Source organism: Penaeus monodon, unplaced genomic scaffold (assembly GCF_015228065.2).
Source record: "Penaeus monodon isolate SGIC_2016 unplaced genomic scaffold, NSTDA_Pmon_1 PmonScaffold_4859, whole genome shotgun sequence".
NCBI lineage: Eukaryota > Metazoa > Arthropoda > Malacostraca > Decapoda > Penaeidae > Penaeus > Penaeus monodon.
The window spans coordinates 30-20,719 of record NW_023659729.1 but is presented as its reverse complement, the minus strand read 5'-3'; the positions used below and the strand labels follow the sequence as shown (position 1 = coordinate 20,719).

Below are 20,690 nucleotides of genomic sequence, written 5' to 3'. Positions count from 1 at the left end.
AAACCCCCCCTTACCTTCCCTTAGCCAAGACGGGGCAAGCCCATACCCCCTCAATAGTACTCTACTGCAAAATGATAAGTCATTTCGTGGTAGTTCTTACACTCGGAGAATAGTGTCCATTTCTCTCTATCTTTACACATCATACTCAATAACATTAACCCATATCTGCCAGGCCACATCTATAGCTCGTAACAAATTAACTCCTTATGCTGGTTACAGCTGTAGGCATCGCAACGTGCTAGAGCACTTCAAGTGGAAGGTTCCGCTACGTGTAGCGGACACCTGGACCAAACAACAGGACGATTGCCAGAAGTCACTGTAGGCAGAGATTTGATACCATCATTGAGAGGTTAACTATAGGGACTTAGCAAACCTTAACCAACACATTATTTTGTGGTTTGGGTTAATCCTTGCAAAATGAATCCAAAGGTAGAGCAAATTGAAGGCAATATTATTGTAGAGGACTGAAAGTTGCAGTTGTTGGCATAAGAAATAATCTGCAGACACAAACAGAAATGCAACAGATAAAGGAAATTTTCTCCTTAAACGAAAGGGCATGCTAGTCCAGCAACTTAGGTTGTTGAGGTTTTTTTCTGGCAAATGCATCCATTCTGTCAAAAATTACCATGCTATGTTTCTGCATGGTTTCACCCCATGAATACCCTGATATTTGGTTGATAGTTATTTGGCAATAATACACCTTTATACACAATAAATAGCCTGTTGAGGTCTTTTGCTTATACAATTCTTCCTGTAAATAATTAGTCCTTTATTAATAATCACAGCAGAGCCTTGGTTATGAAGGTAAAAGGTATCTATGCATTAATGTGTGTATCACAAATTTATCCCCATCGCTGTTGAAGTTTATTTATCAATAGATTTACAGATAGCAAAAGCTCTGTGAGCATTTATAGCAGCACAGCCAGTAGCCTTCTAGTTGAGAAAGCATTGGTGATTGTGTTTTTGAAGTTTTAGGTAGTAGGTATTTTTAAAAATCTATGCAAAGTAAGATGAGCACTAATTCACCAAAGTCCATAGACCTAGAAATCAAGCATTTTAAAATGTCTTCTCTAGCTATGTTCACAAACATTTTATGTATTTTCTGGCAAGTTTAGTGCTCAGACCTCTTACTGTCAAGTGTTCAACCAGTAAGAGCTAGGCTCTTGTCAAAATGAAAATTAATTGGCTGAGCTGGATGTAAAGTAGGAAGGCCACATCACTGCATGGTTCCCTCTATTTTAGAGTGTTAGGTTAACAGTGCCAACAAATGGCTTAATACACAGATTATCTTTGGGGAAAATGCATCATGCTACTGACTATAAACCATTGAATCTCAAGTGTAGGAGAGTTAACATTTTCATTATTCTGCCGGCAGGGTCACCATGAAGACCATCAATACCAGCCAGAAGGTTGGTTATCCCCAAGGATGTGGAATTCAAGATACGTAACCGTGTTGTGACGGTGAAAGGCCCCCGTGGTACTCTCACACGCTCATTCCAAATGCTGAAGCTGAACTTCCATGTAAGTATGGTTTTGCTCTTTTCCAGGCCAACAGAGAACTATAGTTTTTTGAATCTACAGAGCTTGAAAGTTATAGGTAACTTGAATTGCATTTTTGCATTTTTATAGTTTTGCAAATTATATTATATAATTTATGTAAAAGATTTTGGTTAATCGCCATTCTTTTTTATTCTAGGTAAGGAAGACTGCCAAGGGAACCATTGTTAATGTTGAGAAATGGTTTGGCAAGCGCAAGGAAGTAGCTGCTGTGCGCACTGTGTGCACACACATTACCAACATGGTTAAGGGTGTGACAGTTGTAAGTATTTTCACTTTATTTTTCATCATAACCTAATGCCACCAGGGATGGCATGTACATGCATGCCATGCCACTGAGTTTTTATTTTTTATATTTACTCATTCACAAGTCTCGGTAGTCTTGCCTAACGTGCCTGTTTACTGTGTTTCCCTTGATTTTGAAAAAGTTTATTCCATAAACTATATTGTTCATAACATAATTATAATCATAATGTTAGTAATAATAATATTGATATTGACTGCATTAGTAAAAAAAAAAATATATATATATATATATATATATATATATATATATATATATATATATATATATATAATATATATATATATATATATAATGATAAACTGACAATTCCTTGGTGACTGAGCACTTGTGGAGCTATCCATGTGTAAACCTGTTTCACAAAACAAGACAGTGGGTAAGTTCCTGGAGGCAATGGGTTAAATACCAACTAGTAGGCATTGCTCTGGTCAGTTATTCACAATAATTTATTAGTTTAGTGCTTGAAAGCCATTTTTTCTTTAGCTGTAGCACCTACATTCTGTCCAAATCAATTTTGTAACTTCCTTTGGTCTTTGATGGGTAGCCAGATATCAAGGGCAGACCTAATAGTAAGAACTGTATAAAAAAGAAAAATTATACACAAGGAAAAGGGTGATTATTTAAGTTAAATATAATTTTGCTTTTGCAAAGTAGTGCTTTTGTAAGTGCATAATTGACTGGTGGATTTGGGAATTTGAATGATTGCTCTTCATTACTACCAGATGGGGAAAACATCAGTTTTTCCAATTTTGCCATATTTTGTCTTTAGGTGGCTATTGCCTCTCAAAGGTGGGTGGGAGAGAGTACAGGAAACTTAAATTTGCTCATGCATATTAGGAAAAGTCACTTGCATGACTTCTTGGTCTTTTAATGGTGTTATGCTGCATTTTGCACCATCTCCTACTTGCAAAAGTCTGCTTTGGTGGTGAGCACTGGATGTCAGTGATGTATTCATCCCAGTAGTCTACCAATTCTTGTTAAAAAGTTGATGTGGGAGAGGGAGGAGTAAAGGAAATTGATAATTACTTTCACAATATGGAAATGTACAAGAAATTAAGAAAGTTATTATTCTATCTTCATTTCTATTTTACCCAATGAGAGGTTAGTTTTTTCAGTGTGTAATGAATACTTACTAGTGCATGGTACTAAGTCCCTGGTAGTTGTCCAGCTTAGGGTAATTCATGTGAGATCTTATTAGTTGGGAGGTAGGTTCCTTACCTGACAAGATTTTGCCCTTTGTTTAGGATGATCCAACCATGGCATCATATCATGTTACTTGTTGCCAGTGGGTTAAGAGGGAAATGTTGGTGTTTTTCAAGTTGGTAATGCGGTGCAGGCTTGTCTTGGGAAAACTTTATTGTAGCATTAAAATTCTTTCTCACACTTTCGAAGTTGTGAACATGATTCCTTCTCAGAGCTAATATTCTGATAAACCAGTCTTGGTCTCAGTCATCAAATATTTGGTATTTTTGTAGAAATGTTTTGCGTACCAAATGTACTAGATCTATGCAAAGATAACAAAAATACAAATTATATTTTGTTTACTTGAGGGTGAGGATTCTGTCGAATTTTATTTATTTATTTTACTACTACTACTATAATTTATTTATCACTGCCAGACTCTTCAGGTTTGTTATCAAAATCATAAGATGCAACATTGCTTTAAATTTTTGATCAGTGACAAATAGTTCAGAGCTGCAGTCAAACATTACACACACTAACCTCTTCAGTTGTCATTACTTCTGTGGGAAGAACCATGCTTTATTTGTTCCCAAACAAACTTTTGATAAAATTCTTGTTTCTTTCAGGGTTTCCAATACAAGATGCGTGCAGTATATGCTCATTTCCCATCAACTGTGTCATCTCCAATAACAATCAGTCTGTTAAAAATCCGTAACTTCTTGGGTCAGAAGTACATCCGTAGAGTTGACATGCAAACAGGAGTTACCATCACTGCTTCTCCCAAGCAGAAGGATGAGTTTGTTGTGGAGGGTAACTCCATTGAAGCTGTCTCTCAGTCAGGTAAGTGTTCAAATATATCCTGGGTTCTTTGTCAATACATGATATTTAAATAGTTTTTGGTGAAAAGTTTTTCAAAAATGTTTATAACCATTTTAAATTGTTTTTAATACCAATAAATACCATTGTAATTCTCTCCCAACAGCTGCTAGGATCCAACAGAGCACACACTGTTAAGCACAAGGATATCCGAAAGTTCTTGGAACGGGATCTACGTTTCAGAAAAGGGGCCACGTTGTGGAGACTGAATAAATAATTTGGCTGAGGCATATTGGCTTTCATTAAACCATTTTACAAGAAGTGAATTTATACTTAAAAGACTGTAGAATATGGATTATCATTAGCATGAAGTAGAGATTTTGTATATTTCAATTCCTGGCATGACAAATATTAATGTTTTTGTAAACTACAAAATGGTTATACAAGAGTAACCAAATTAAGATCCTATCACTAGCAATATCTTCCAATAATTTTTACATTTCAACGTCCCAGACAAAGACAAAAAGTGACCTTTTTTTTTAACCAATTTCTGTCTGAAGGATCTATGGCCAGATTTTTTTTTTAGTTTTTAGATTTAACAAGACTATTATTTTGTAGTCACTGGAAAAGGAGTAGGTCAGGGTAGAGGGAAGAAAATGCTGAGAACATCTTGAAGATGGGAGGGAAGGACAGGTTTGAAACCGTAGAAAGTGAAAACGTTTTATTGAAACCCCCCAATCCCTTGCCGTTGTTGTCGTGGGGGGGCTTAGGAGGCGGAGACTGGGACCCAATGATGGGGAACTCCCCAACCTTGGGACTCACCCTCGACTCAACTAATTTTGCATGGTCTTTATTTTCCTTCCCACTTTTCGTTTCTGTCCCTTCACCCAACCCTTCTGCTATCCACCTCCTAAGGTGTGAGAGCCGTGCTGAAAGGATGAAAGGCTGACTTTTTTGCCAGTCCTGAACAGCTTGAGGGAGCCATGGGCCGGTATTCCCCTGATTGTTACCTAGCCCTTACCCCTAAAGGGGACCCTGAGGGTGGACTGTTTTTATCCCCCAACATAATCCAGGCTTACATGGCCAATAATGAAAACCTATCCCCACTATTGGGGGCAATGAGGCTTTGCCCCTTTATCAAATAGCCCCAAAGATGTAAAACTCCCCGATTCCCTGACCCCAGGCTCTCCTTTGACCACGGCTCGAACACTGCAACAACTACCCCCTCATCAATGCCTACTAGTACAGTAGCCAACAACCAATCCTTAAGGAACATTTCCACTCTCCCAGCACGCTAAAACTTCATCACCTCTACCCCCACAACCTCCACATCAACCACCCCATCCCCCCTAATTAATACCTTAAAAGCCTTTTTGCCCACCTCCCCCATAACACTTCTCCCTCAACACTACTCCATTGTCACGCACCCGCCTTCGACTACCCCTATCACTACAACAATTTTGAATACCCTCTTCAGCGCAGCCAAATGGGCCCCGATTTTTCGTGATCCCTCCCACAGCTCCCTACTCTGACAAACACTTCTCTTCCAACAATGTCTCCAAAAAAGTAGGTAAGTCTTCCGTAGCCGACCCGCCGCTCCCGCCCTTGTCCAGTAACATCCAAAACCAAGCCATAGCTTTAAACAAAACTAACAGACATATATGGTAACCCCATCCTTGCAGAACCCACCCAAAACCCTCAATACTTGCACTGGAACAGTTTAAATCTCCCCAGCAAATTGCCCAATCTATGACAAAGATTGGTCAGTTGTGGAGAAGACCTACTTGCCTGTCTCACAGACTATGATGCAACGTCGTACAATGCTACTCCTTTCCCCCCCAGAGGTAATCGAAAGAAACCCCCCTAACATAGCCAAAATTACCTTCCGTAGACATGACCTTCCCTTTAACGTCTATATGGGAGGAGAATCCCCCCCTGTGCGTCCATACCAACCTCCCCCAAACGTCAGTGCCAAAATTGTTGGCGGTCTAGGACCCCCAGCCAAACATTGCCGTTCCACAGCCGATGCCCACTTGTGCCCAACCTGGCCATACCCGATCTAACTGCCCGCACAATCACGCACATGTGCCAACTGTGGGGGGCCCCCATAATGTATTTTATAGGGGCTGTCCCACCTACAAATTTGAGTCTGAGGTAGCAACTCTAAATTTCAACTTGGACTCACACTACGTGAAGCCAGACAAGAAGCACGCCGACGTGGTTTCTCTCTTATCCTTACTCCAGAAATACTGCTCATTCTACCAATTCTCCTAAACCCACCCCCCCTACATCTAAACCCCCTCTTCTACCCTCCTACCTCCCCAGTCAAACTCTTTTCCCATCCAAAATCCAGACACTCCATCTCTACTACAGATATTTCAATCACCACCAAAACCCCCAATACCTTCCCCTCTCCCTCCTCGCACTACCCGTAACAGACAGAACAAACTTTCCACCCTCTTCCCTACCACACAATCCACCTCCCCCTTTCCCTTTACCCCTTTTGGGCTTGAGACACCATCCTCTCTCCCCCCCTCACAAGAAATCCTATATCCCCAAAACTCCCAAACCCAACTCCTAGAAAAAACCATTGAAAATTTTTCAAGATTACCTAATGAAAACGACACTCAACTCCAAATCTTACAACTCCTGCTCCTTCCACACTCCAAGTAACGCTGATATCCATCCTCCTCCAAAACGATATCCCCCCTACCCCCAATCCTCCTACCCCTCCCCACACAACCCACCCCCCCCCGACCCCAACCCCCAAACCCTTTTCTAACACATCCTCCAATACCAACCCCCAAATTATCATTTTGTCTCATCCCCACATTCCCTTTATGTCTCATCCATACTTATAAAATCAGAAAACACCTTATGTCACACCCCTTTAAAAACCAATGTCCCTTGCACAGTTACCGTATCTTCTTCATCGTTGGATCACAGTGATATCAGTCTACTTCTCCCCATCCACCCCATTGACTTTGTTGCTTTTGAAAATCTAATTTCCCCCCTTCAACCACCTTTCATCATAGTTGGTGACTAACTGCCGCCACACTTTATGGGGTGATTCTATCACAAACTCCCGAGGCCGATCTCTAGAGCGCTTCCTCCCCCAAGCTGACCTTACTATACTAAATTCAGATGGGCCCCACACACTTTGATACACGCACGCATCTTTTCATGCATTGACCTCGCTCTATGCCCCCTTCTCTTCATTAGATTTCCACTGGTCAGTCTTAGACCACTTTCCTATAGGGGACCACTTTCCATTTCTCCTTTCTCCTACTTCATACGTCCACTCCCTAACTCCCCAACGCTGGTGTTTTGATAGAGCTGACGGCATACTTTCACTTCACTCCTGCTTTTCATACCCCTCCATCCTCCCTCATTTCCATTTCAGAAATGATACAGTATTTCACATATACAGTCTTAAGAGCTGCACATACACTATCCCTCGAACCTCAAGACCATATACCTCCAAATGTGTTCCATGGGGGAATTCTGTTGCCCCAAAAGCACTTCGCTTAAACGTGCAAGCCTGGAACAGTTACCGCTACAAGAGAGGTACCCCAAAATCAACTATCAGCCCTTATCTCCTTTAAAAGAGATCTGCCAATCTCCGTCGTACAATCCGGAATAGTTAAAATAAATAGCTGGCGAAATTTTTTCATCAATTACATCCTCTACATCTATCTAAAATTTTTGGCGCCGAATCCATAACTATCAGGCAAACATCCCCCCCATCCTGCCCCTGTCCTCCATATTCGAAATCCCCTCATTTCTGATCCCCTCCAAGTCGCTAATGAAATGGGTGATTATTTCAGCCAGGTCAGTAGTGGTTTCTCACCTATCTCACACCTTCTCTTCTATTAAGACCACCAGAGAACGTACCCCATTATCTTCACCCATCCTCTGATGATCCTAAAATGCCCCATTTTCTTCCTCTGACTCATTGCTGCCCTACAATCATGCCGTAACCTCATAAAGGCCCGGGACGGTTTTCACTACCGTATGCTCCGGCAACTCCCATCTTCCTCATTATCCTTCCTCTTAAAAATTTACAACCACTTTTGGGGACATCAGGAAATTTCCTTTCTAATTGGCGAGAAGCTCTTATCCTTCCTTCCTGAACCCAATAAATCGGGTACCCTTCCTCAAGACTATCGCCCCATCGCACTAACTAGCTGCTTGTGCAACTATCGGAGCGAATGGTGAACTTCCGCTTAATGTGGTATCTTGAATCTCACAATTTTTCTCTCTCCTTCCCAATTCGGTTTTCGCCGTGCCAGAAAGCACAGTGACCCCCCTTGCTCATTTTGAGACAATATTACATCTGCATTTGCACGCCATGAATCCGTACAGCTATTTTTTTTTATCTAAAAAAAGCATATGAATACGACATGGCGGTACATATCCTCCAACAATTGTCCTCTCTAGGCATACGGGGAAAACATGGGTGTTTCATAAAGTCCTTCCTCTCCCAACGCCACTTTCCAGGTTAAAATCGCCTCTGCAATCATCTTTCTTTCCCCAAATCGAAGGTGTCCCACAAGGCAGTGTGCTCAGAAACCACTTTTTTCCCTTCTTGCGTTAATGATATTGTCTCAGTTTTACCACCAGGAGCCCGGTCATCACTATATGTTGATGATTTACCCCTCTCTGCCTCGGGCACATCCATACCAAATCTCTACCAATTTCTTCAATCTGCAATCTCATCAGTATCTTCCTGGGCCACAAACCATGGCTTCCGCTTTTCTACCTCTACATCTTTCTCCATTCTTTTCTCTCGCTCACGTGTAGGTTCTCTACCCCCACTCTTCTTATATGGCACTCCACCCCAATGCCGTTCCTCTGGCAAATTCCTAGGTGTCATTTTTGACTCCAAACTGTCCTGGGGGAGACCATATTCTAACACATTAAAAAAAAGCTCTCCGCGTCTTCGAATCTTAAAAACTCTCTCCATATATCATGGGGCTCAGATCGCAAACTCTCCTTCATCTTCATGTTACTTTGATCCTCTCCACCTTTATGGATACCATGTCTACTTCTCTGCCTCAACTTCCCTCTCTGCTCATCTTGATGTAATCCATCACTGTGTCTTCGCTTAGCACTAGGCGCCTTTCGCTCCTCCCCAGTTGAGAGCCTGTACATTTGAATCAGGATACCATCTCTATTCGACGTCGTGCCCTTCTCTCTCTCCGATGCTATGTTCGATTCCCCCAATTTTCCCTCACTAAACTAAATACCCCACAACCCTACTTCTTACCTTAGCTTCATCTCCACGATTACCTACTCCTTTCTCAAAAAACGCATGGATACCCCCCCTCTCACATTCCCCTTTCCCCCCATCCCCAAAACCTCTCCCATTCTCTGTCCATCCGTCCCCCCATGGCCCCTACCTCCCCCCCCTTTATTGCTCTTCTGTTTTCCCCGACCCACCAAAATAAAATATCCCTCCTACTGTCCTTCTCAAAACATTTCCTTGACCATGTCTCCACTCATTCCTCTAGTATTCATGTATATACTGATGGCTCCAAATCCACCTCCGGTGCTGGTTTTGCAGTAATCTTCCCAACTCGTACTTTCAAATACCCCTTCTCCTGAATCCAGTGTCCTTACTACAAAATTTGTATGCACTCCTTTGCTCAAAACACATATACTCACTTCCTCTTCCTTTTTTTAAAATTTTTACTGACTCCCTAATCATTAACTCTCATAAAGTCATACACACCACCAACCCCCTTGTTTGTAAGATCCAGAACTGGTTGTTCACCTGTCCAAAACGCCATAAAACAATCAAATTTTGCTGGGTGCCCAGCCATGTTGGAATCCCCGGCAATGAACGGGCAGATACACTAGCACGCCACGCCTCTATGTCCACATCATCCCAACCACGCTTCTCCATATCCCAGCCACGGATTTTACCCACACTTTAAGACCTTCTTGTAAAACGATGGCAATTTTTTGGTAAAAGCCTCCGCACTAATAATTACATTCTGTAAAACTATCAATCTCCTCCTGGTCAGTTCCATTTAATCGAAAGAGACGTTGAGATCTCGCCCGCTTACGGATTGGTTACTCCCGTCTAACACACTCTTATCTGACGTCCCAATCTGATCCACCCTTATGTTCCTTCTGTAATGTTCCCTTTCAATCCCTCACATCCTATTATCTGCCTCACGTTTTGAAACAACCCGAAACCTCTGCTTTCCCCCCATCTATCCTCCCTTCACCGACCTCCCAACCTATCAGACATCCTTTCAGAATCCCACACTTTCGGGCTTCAACAACCTATTCTCTTTCCTCAAACGCATACATATCCTTCATCTAATCTAACTCCTTACCAAAAACCCGACCCTAACCCTTTCACTCACCCAATTCCTTTGCCCAGCTTAGACAACTAATCACTAACTCAACCACCCTTCCCAAACATTAACTATAGTGCTACATGACCTTAGATGTCTAGCACATTTCTCTTGCTTTTAACCATTAACCATTATCCCCAACATAACCAGGCTTACCATGGCCAGTAATGAAAACATATCCCCACTATTAGGGGCAATGAGGCTTGCCCCTTTTAAAATACCCCAACGGACCACGGCTCCGAACACTGCAAAAAACTCCCCCCCTCATCAATGCCTACTAGTACAGTAGCCAAAATCAACCCTTAAGGGAAAACATTTCCACTCTCCAGCATGCTCAACTTAACACCTCTACCCCCCACAACCTCCAACATCAACCACCCCATCCTCCCTTATTAATACCTTACAAGCCTTATTGCCCACCTCTCCATAACCCTACCTCCCTCAACCCTACTCCATCTTCGTCACGCCCCCGCCCTTCTACTACCCCTATCTACAACAATCTTGAATACTCTCTTTAGTGCAGCCAAATGGGACCAATTTTTCGTGATCCCTCCCACAGCTCCCTACTCTGACAACACCCTTCTCTTCCAACAATGTCTCCAAAAACAAGTAGGTAAAGTCTCTCCGTAGCGACCCGACCGCTCCCGTCTTGTCACAGAAACATCCGAAAACCAAGCTATACCCATTAACAAAACTAACAGAAACCCATATGGTAACCCCATCCTTGCAGAAACCCCCTCCAACCCTCAATACTTGCACCGGAACAGTTTTCAATTCTCCCCAGCAAATTGCCCAATCTATGACAAAGATTGGTCAGACTGTGGGAAGACCTACTTGCCTGTCTCACAGACTATGATGCAACATCAGTACAATGCTACTCCATTCCCCCCAGAGGGCATCGAAAGAAACCTACTAACATAGCCAAATTACCCTTTCCCTAGACATGACCTCCCTTTAACGTCTACATAGGAGGAGAATCCCTCCCTGTTCGTCCATGACCAAACCTCCTCCCGTCAGTGCCAAAACGGGTTTGGGGTCTAGGACACCCAGCCAAACATTGCCGTTCCCCAGCCAGATGCCCACTAAGTGCCCAACCTGGCCATACCCGATCTAACTGCCCTGCACAATCACCACAGTGCCAACTGGCGGCCCCCCATAATGTATTTTATAGGGGCTGTCCCACCTACAAATTTGGTCTGAGGTAGCAACTCTCAGTTCAAACTTGGACTCACACTACGTGAAGCCAGACAAGAGCACGTCGACGTGGTTTCTCTCTTCTCCTTACTCAGTAATACTGCTCACTCTACCAATTCTCCTAAACCCACCCACCCCTACATCTAACCCCACCTCTTTTAAACCCCCTACCTTCCCCAGTCAAATCTTTTTTCCATCCTAAATCCAGACACCCCAATCCCCTTTCTAGATATTTCAATCACCACACAACCCCAACACCTTCCCCTCTCCCTCCTCGCACAACCCGTAACAGACAGAACAAACCCATCCTCCCTACCACACAATCACCTCCACTTTCCTTTGCTCCTATGCTTGAGACACCAGTCCTCTCTTCCCCCCCTCACAAGAAAATCCTTTATCCCCCAAAACTCCCCAACCAACTCCTCAGAAGAAACCATTGAAAATATTCAAGATTACCTAATGAAAATTGACACTCAACCTCCAAATACAACTCTGCTCCTTCCAACCCAAGTAACTGCTGATATCCATCCTCCTCCTAAAGATATCCCCCTACACCCAACCTCCTACCCCCTCCCCAACCACAGCCTCTAGCTGCTTCCCCCCCAAAATCTCCAACACGTACTACAATCTATATCGTAAAGTATAACTATCCTTTATTGGATATTCGCGGTTTCCCCTCCCACAGACCTGACCTTCGTCATATCCTTTCCTCTTATAATCCATCTATTTATGCCTTCAAGGACCTTTCTTACACATCCCTCCATACCAATCCCCAATTATCATTTCGTCTCTTCCCCACATTCCCTTTATGTCTCATCCATACTTATCAATCAGAAAACACCTTAAGTCACACCTCTCAGAAAACACCTTATGTCACACCTCCCTTTCAAACCAATGTCCCTTGCACAGTTATCCGTATCTTCCTTCATCGTTGGTCACAGTGATTTCAGTCTACTCCTCCCCTTCCCACCCCATTTACTTTGTTGCTTTTGAAATCTAATTTCCCAACTTCACCACCTTTCCTCATAGTTTTGGGGACTTTAACTGCCGCCACACTCTATGGGGTGATTCTATCACAAACTCCCGAGCGCGATCTCTAGAGCGCTTCCTCTCCACAGCTGACCTTTCTATTCTAAATTCAGATCGCCCCCACCCCACTTTTATACACGCACGCAATCTTTTTCATGCATTGAACCCCTCTCTATGCTCCCCTTCTCTTCATTTAGATTTCCACTGGTCAGTCTTAGACCACTTTCCCTATAGTGACCACTTTCCAGTTCTCCTTTCTTTTATTTCATATGTAAACCCCTCCCTAACTCCCCACGCTGGTGCTTTGATAGAGCTGACTGGCATCTTTTTACTTCACTCCTGCTATTCATACCCCTCCATCCTCCCCCACCTCCATTTCAGAAATGATACAGTATTTCACAAATACAGTCTTAAGAGCTGCACATACAGCTATCCCTCGAACCTCAAGACCATATACCTCCAAATGTGCTCCATGTTGGAATTCCAAGTGCACTAAAGCACTTTCCTTAAAACGTGCAACCTGGAACAGTTACCGCTACAAGACAGGTACTCCCAAATCAACTATCAGCCCTTATCTCTTTTAAAAGGCATCTGCTATCTCCGTCGTACAATCCGGAATAGTAAAACAAATAGCTGGCGAAATTATGTTTTCATCAATTACATCCTTACATCTATCTCAAAGTTGACGCCGAATTTTATAACTATCAGGCAAACATCCCCCCCATTGCCCCTTCCTCCCTATTCGAAATACCCTCATTTCTGATCCTTCCAAGTCGCTAATGAACTGGGTGATTATTTCAGCCAGGTCAGTAGTGGTTCTCACCTTTCTCCACACTTCTCTTCTATTAAGACCACCAGAGAACGTACCCCCATTACCTTCACCCCATCCTCTGATGAGTCCTATAAAGGTTGCCGCACACTTGTTCAGATCAGACCGGAACCGACGCGTCAGAACAGAACAGAAATGTCTGAAGGAAATCGAATACACGCTTTTCTACCTGACTGCGCACAAACCCCTTCAGATCAGACCGGAACCGACGCGTCAGATCAATCCGAACCGAAGCAGAAATTCTTTGAAAGGATATTTTTTCTGATAGTTCTGATGGTTCGGAGAGCTGCGCATGCGCAGAAGGGAGGTGTGTAGCGGGGGCGGGAGAGGCTCATGATTTGGTGATTAGTGTGTTTTATCGACTGCACAGAGTGAAAAGTGTGCTGCTTGTGATTTGAAGATTTGTTCACTATGGGCAACAATATTGACGAAAAACTTACACTAGCCAGTATTTTACTTCGGTTCGGTCTGAAGCGTCTGCTTTGGGGGTGCGCATAGCGCGTCGGTTCTGATCTGATCTGAGGCGCCGGAAGGTTCGGGGGCGGTTCCGGTCTGAACAAGTGTGCGGCAACCTTAATGCCCCATTTTCTTTCCCTGAACTCATACTGCCCTACAATGTGTCGTAAAACATCATGAAGGCCCTGACGGGATTTACTACCGTATGCTCCGGCAACTCCCATCTTCCTCCTTATCCTTCCTATTAAAAATTTACAACCACATATGGACATCAGGAAATTTCCCTTCTAATTGGCGAGAAGCTCTTATCCTTCCCCTTCCCGAAACCCAATAAATCGGGTACCCTTCCTCAAGATTATCGTCCCATCGCACTAACTAGCTGTTGTGCAAACTATTAGACGAATGGTGAACTTCTGCTTATGTGGTATCTTGAATCTCCACATCTTCTCTCTCCTTCCATTCGTTTTCGCCGTGCCAGAAGCACAGCTGACCCCCCTTTCTCTTTGAGACATATATTACATCTGCATTTGCACGCCATGAATCCGTACTAGCTATTTTTTTGATCTAGAAAAAGTATATGATGCGACATGGCGATACATATTCTCCAACAATTGTCCTCTCTAGGCATACGTGGAAACATGGGTGTCTTCATAAAGCCTTCCTCTCCCAACGCACTTTCCAGGGCAAAATCGCCTCTGCCACATCATCTTTCTTTCCCCAAATCGAAGGTGTCCCACAAGGCAGTGCTCGTACCACTTTATTCCTTCTTGCTGTTAATGATATTGTTTTCAATTTTCCACCCGGAGCCCGGTCATCACTATATGTTGATGATTTAACAATCTATGCCCCTGGCACATCCATACCAAATCTCTACCAATTTCTTCAATCTGCAATCTCATCAGTATCTTCCTGGCCCCAAACCATGGCTTTCCCCTTTCTACCTCTAAATCTTTCTCCATTTTTTTTCTCTCGCTCACGTGTAGGTCCCCACCCCCACTCTTTATATGGCACTCCACTCCAATGCCGTTCCTCTGGCAAATTCCTAGGGGTCATTTTTGACTCCAAACTATCCTGGCGAGACCATATTCTACACATTAAAGAAAAGCTCTCCGCCGTCTTCGAATCTTAAAACTCTCTCCCATATATCATGGGGCTCAGATCGCAAAACTCTCCTTCATCTTCATGTTATTGATCCTCTTCCACTCTTGATTATGGATGCCTATTCTCCTCTGCCTCAACTTCTCTCCTTGCCCATCTTGATACAATCCTCACTGTGGTCTTCGCTTAGCACTAGGCGCCTTCCGCTCCTCTCCAGTTGAGAGCCTGTACACTGAATCAGGCATACCATCTCTATCTCGACGTCGTGCCCTTTTTCTCTCTCCGATGCTATGTTCGATTCCACCAATTTTCCCTCACTAACTAACTATCCCCAACCCCTACTTCTACCTAGCTTCATCTCCACGATTACCTACTCCTTCTCCACTCGCATGGATACCCTCCTCTCCCATTCCCTTTCCCCCCTCTCCAACCTCCCCGTTCTCCTGTCCATTCCGTCCCTCCATGGCTTATCCTCCCCCCATATTTGCTCTTTTTGTTTTTCCCGACCCACAAAACAAATATCCCTCCTACTGTCCTTCTCCACACATTTCCTTGACCATGTCTCCACTCATTCCTCTAGTATTCACGTATATACTGATGGCTCCAAATCCACCTCCGGTGCTGGTTTTGCAGTAATCTTCCCAACTCGTACTTCAAAAACTCCCCTTTCCCCCGGGAAACCAGTGTCCTTACTACAGGACTGTATGCCTCCTTTTTGCTCTAAAAACACTATACTCCCCCTCCTCTTCCTCTTTTACAATTTTTACTGACTCTCGTAACTCATTAAATCTCATAAAGTCAAAAACACCCACCAACCCCCTTGTTTTTAAGATCCAGAACTGGTTGTTCTACCTGTCCCCCACGCCATAAAACATCAAATTTTGCTGGGGGCCCAGCCATGTTGGAATCCCGGAATGAACAGGCAGATACACTAGCACGCCACGCCTCTATGTCCACATCATACCAACCACGCTTCTCACGTATCCAGCCTCGGATTATTACCCCACTTTAAGACCTTCTTCTATTAATCGATGGCAATCTTTTTGGTCAAGCCCCCCGCACTAATAAATTACATTCTGTAAAACTATCAATCTCCTCCTGGTCAACTCCATTTCAAACGGAACAGACGTTGGGGGGAACCCCTCTCGCCCGATTAACGCATTGGCCCCACCCCTAACACACTCCTATCTGATGTCACAATCTGATCCACCCTTATTTTTCCTTATGTAATGTTCCCCTTTCAATCCCCAAAACATCCTATTGTCGTGCCCACGTTTTTGAAACAACCCGTACCTCTGCTTTCCCCCACCTATCCTCCCTTCACCCACCTCCAACCTATCAGACATCCTTACAGAATCCCACACTTTCTGCTTCAAACAACCTATTCCTTCCTCAAACGCATACATATCCTTCATCTAATCTAACTCCTTTCCAACCCGACCTAACCCTTTCACTTCAACCCAAATTCCTTTGCCAGCTTATACAACTAATCACTAACTCAACCAAACCCCTTTCCCCAACATTAACTATAGTGCTACATGACCTTAGTGTCTAGCACATTTCTATTGCTTTTAACCTTAACCCCTTAACCATACCGTACTCGGGAGGCCGTTCATGGACTGATCACCAAAGCTAACCTTTCTTCCTTTCAAAACCGCTTTTACAGCGTAGGCCCAAATTTGACAACAGGTGAACCTAATAAAATCATTTTTACAAACCAACGTTTAGAGGTGGCTGGCGGGCACGAGTGTAGGGTTCTGCAGCGTTACGGACAACCACTAGGTCACTAACCACCACAGCTCGGTCTGCTCTTGCCGTCACCAGCGTGGGCGATGACCTAATGATCAAATCTGTTCTGGGGAAGGAAGATTAACACTGAGGAAAAAATACAAAAGAGCCATTAGAAAAATATAACCAGTAATATAGTTTATAATGGTAGTTGGAGAAGTAGGGAGAAGGATCCAGAGAAGGAGATAAACGAGCAAAGGGAGGTTGGGGCAGTATCAGGAAGAATGTCAAAAGGGGAGGAGTGATTCGGAGAAAAACATTGTGTGAGCAAACCAGATGGGAATGGTAAGGACATGGGGAAGGAAAAGGGGAAAGGTGGTACACACAGGAGGGAAGATGAGTGCTTTGGGAGGGGTAGGGAAGGAGGAGGAGGTATCGGTAAATACTTTGGATGTAGAGCGAATAGGAAAAGAGACATTGGAGAGGAGGGGGGAGCGGAGGTTCTCTTGAACATGTGTTGGATGTCTTTAAGAGTCTGTCGGAGAATTAGGTGGGGAGGTCTGAGAAAGGCCCTTTCTTGTGAGGAAGAGAAGAGGGATAGATGCCTGAGGAGCACAGGAAAAGGTAGGTGTAGGAGAGGATATGGTAAGAGATGAGATGCAATGTTAGATCGTCTAGTGCAACAGGTAGAGTGAGGAGGGGTAGGCATCGGGGAACTAGTAGAGATTGTGTTCGGGAATTTAAGCTGGAAAAGGAATTCATCGGAGATGGAGAAGTGGGAGGGAAGTGTAACATAGCGAAAAAGTTTGGAATAGCTATAGAGAAAAACCTCGTCGATGTGCTTCCTATCTGGCCTCGTGTAGAGTGAGGCCTAGTTTAAATCTGAGAACTGCTACCTCAGATTCGATCTCCTATAAAATACATTAAGGGGGCCACCACAACTGGTACACGTGAGTGACTGAACATAGCAGTTTGAACGGTCATGACCAGGTTGGGCACATGCAGGGCAGGGGCTGTGGGTCAAAGAATTGATCCCACTTGGCTGGGCCAAAAGAGAACTCAAAAGGTTTTTAATGTGGAAGCAGTAGAAGGACGAGGGGGTGGTGCGGAGTGGGGTAGTACTGTGGGGAGGAGGACAATAGGGATGAAGAGTAGTAATAAGGGGGCTGGGCAGACAATGAAAGTAGGTCATGTGTACGGAAAATAAATCCGGCAATATTGGTGGAGAACTTATGACCAAGTTCTGTTTCCATGGACTTTTGGGGGAATGTATTGATACAGTATCGTAGTCCACAAGGCAGATGAGTAAGTCTTCTTCACAATTTTAACAAATCTTTGTCGTAGACTGGGATGAGGTTGGGCAGGAGTGGATTTGCCAGTAAAGTCAGTCAGGTCTGATACTGCTCTAGCTTGGGATTCGTACGTAACTGTGGCTGGGGTGGCTGCGGAAGGAAACTTGCCTGCCTGTTTTGGAGGAACTATTGGAAGGGGATAGTGTTAACTAAGGGCTGTAGAGATCACAAAAAAGTCGACCCCATTTGACTAGGCTAAACAGAGTACTTAAAAAAAATTGTAGAGGTGGGCGTAGTAGAAGGACGGCCTTGTGGAAGATGGAGTGACGTTGAGTGAAGTAATACTGCGACGAGATGGATAAATAAGGGAAGAGGATAGTAAATGAAGTAGAGGAAGTTGGGGGCAGGAGGAATGTTTCCCGAAGGTTGAGTAATGTCCTGGATGGGTGATTTGGACTGGCCGAGGTGGTTATAGGTGTTGAGGAGGGGGTAGTAGATGGAGTAGAGGATGTTGGGGAGAAGCATGTTTTCCTGGAAAGTGAGTAGACCTGGGTGGATGTTTTTGACTGGACCGAGATGATAGGTGTTGAGAGGGCTTATAATATTTAAGAGTTGTGATCAAAGATCCTAGTTTCAGGGAATCGGGAGGATTAAATCAATGGCCAGAAAAATATATGAGCAAGTCTTGCAGCAGGCATAGGGGTAAGTGTAGCATTGTACTGATACTGCCCATTAGTCACAAGGCAGGCGAGCAAGTTGATCCACAATCAGACAAATCTTAGTCATGGGCAGGGCAATCTGCCGTGGAATCTAACAATTTGGGGTTTTGGAGGCATTGTTTGAAAGAAGAGGGTGCTGTCGAGTGGGGGAATCACAAAAAAATCAATCCTAGTTAGCAGGTCTAAACAGAGTACTCAGACGATTTGTTAGGTCGTAGTAGAAGGACGAGGATGGGGGGAAGGGGAGTAGTTTCTGATGAGATAGTACTACAGAGAGGTGGAGAAAAGGACAGTAGTAGTAATAAGGAAGGAGGGGGGGGGTAGAAAATGAAGACTGGATGCTGAGATAGAGTGCAAGATGTTTGGAGAGAAGAAAGGTTTTCTAATGTTGGATAATGACCTGGTTGGGGCCCACTTGGGATGGTTGGGCTGACTCAGGTATCCACAGGGAGTAGTAGCAGTGTTTAGAGTTGTGATTACACGAGAGCCAGGGTCGGGAAACGGGAAGTTAAAAATCGTACGGCTATTATAACAGGGCAAGCTTCAGTGCTTTTCATAAGGTACAAAATCATTTTTGGGGCCATGGTAACCTTGAGTTGTAAGAAGGGAGAAACGATTCACCCCTTAGAATCCCCACGAAAAGTAGGAATTCCATGACCATGGCTCTCTTAGGCTGTTCAGGTCTGACCCAAGCCAATCTTTTATCCTTTCAACATGGCTCCTTAATTTGGGGAGAGGATAAGACAAGGAAAAGGGAAAAGGGAGAGAAGAAATGACCATGAAAAATTGTTGGAGCCAAGGGATGAGGCCCAAGATATGGGAGATCCCAAACATTAGGCCTCAGTCGCTATCTCGTATGACCCAACCACCTACAAAAACAGAATGGGATTAGGGAGGAAAGAGAGAGAGAGAAAAAAAAAATAGTAGCCAAGGCAAGGGCTGAGGTCCTTGGTAAGGTGATCTCCAATATTGGACTAGGAAAATGTAGAAAATTTTCCACAACATCAAATTCTTTATACTTATTTATTGAGAATTTTCTGGTGCTCAAATTAGAGTTCATTAGCAGCATGTCAAAGTTAACTGATAGGGTGGGGCTTGAGGGTAAAGCCTACAGGTAAGAATTTTTTTTCTTCCAGATTGGTCAATGGCTAAAACAAAGAAAAAGGGGTGAATAAGAGTTAATGTTTAAAGATGAGTAGCCAGAAAAAGGGGAAGAAAGGAAAGGGGAAAAGAAATGATCATGCAAAATTTGTTGTGGTAAGGGTTGAGGTCCAAGGAAAGGGGTGATCCCTACATTGGGTCTCAGTCCCTGTCTCCTAAGCCCCCCACAACAACCATGAGCAAAGTAATGGGGGGGGGTTAAAAAAAAAATGTATACCAAGAGGGACAATTCTGGCAGAAAGCTACTTTACAATCCTCAGTGTTCCACTCACTCACTGATGAATAGTTATTTTCATATTTCCCTTTTTCTGCCTAAAAAGGTAATACTACACAAGCCAAGCAGTTTGCTGTAAGGGAAAGAATCAAGACTTTCATTTTTTATTTCCAGATAAGCAGAAACATATAGAAAGAGATGATTAACCAAAACGTAAGATTTTACATTTAATAATGCTGCAATATGTTAAGATATTAATAACTTTCAAGATATTAATAAATAGCAATATGTGAGCTATGGGACTGAGGCTTCTGGGATCTGACACATGACAGAACTTGCTTCTCAGGCTTCAATTTCAATTGTACTTCTTTACCAACTTGTCACTTCTACCAGACAGATCTGAAAAAAAAAATTAAACCTACACAAATTCTCTAGAAGCAAATTGGGCAAAATGCTTATGCTGTTTTTACGTCTTTCACCATCAATGTATATAAAGTTTAAACATAGGTATTGAAAATCTGGTTACAATGAAGAATTCATTTGATCTACACTGCTATTGGTTTTTAATTTGACATAAATTTCCTTTTTGCAAGAAGTAAAGAATATAAAAGGAATTTGGTATACAAAGGTATTTAGGTATGCACATGGCAATGCGTGAATCTAAAAGTTTTTTTCTTTTTTTGTAAGTAAGCCACCAAGGTGCTAATCCCGATGGTACAGAGACATTGTGCAGTTAAACTGGT

The 20,690-nt window shown here is 43.4% G+C and overlaps 1 pseudogene; it reads left to right on the top strand.

Moving 5' to 3' along the window:
- The first annotated feature begins 1,382 nt into the window (after positions 1-1,382).
- Positions 1,383-4,141, top strand: LOC119571035 (annotated as a pseudogene).
- The last annotated feature ends 16,549 nt before the right edge of the window (positions 4,142-20,690 follow it).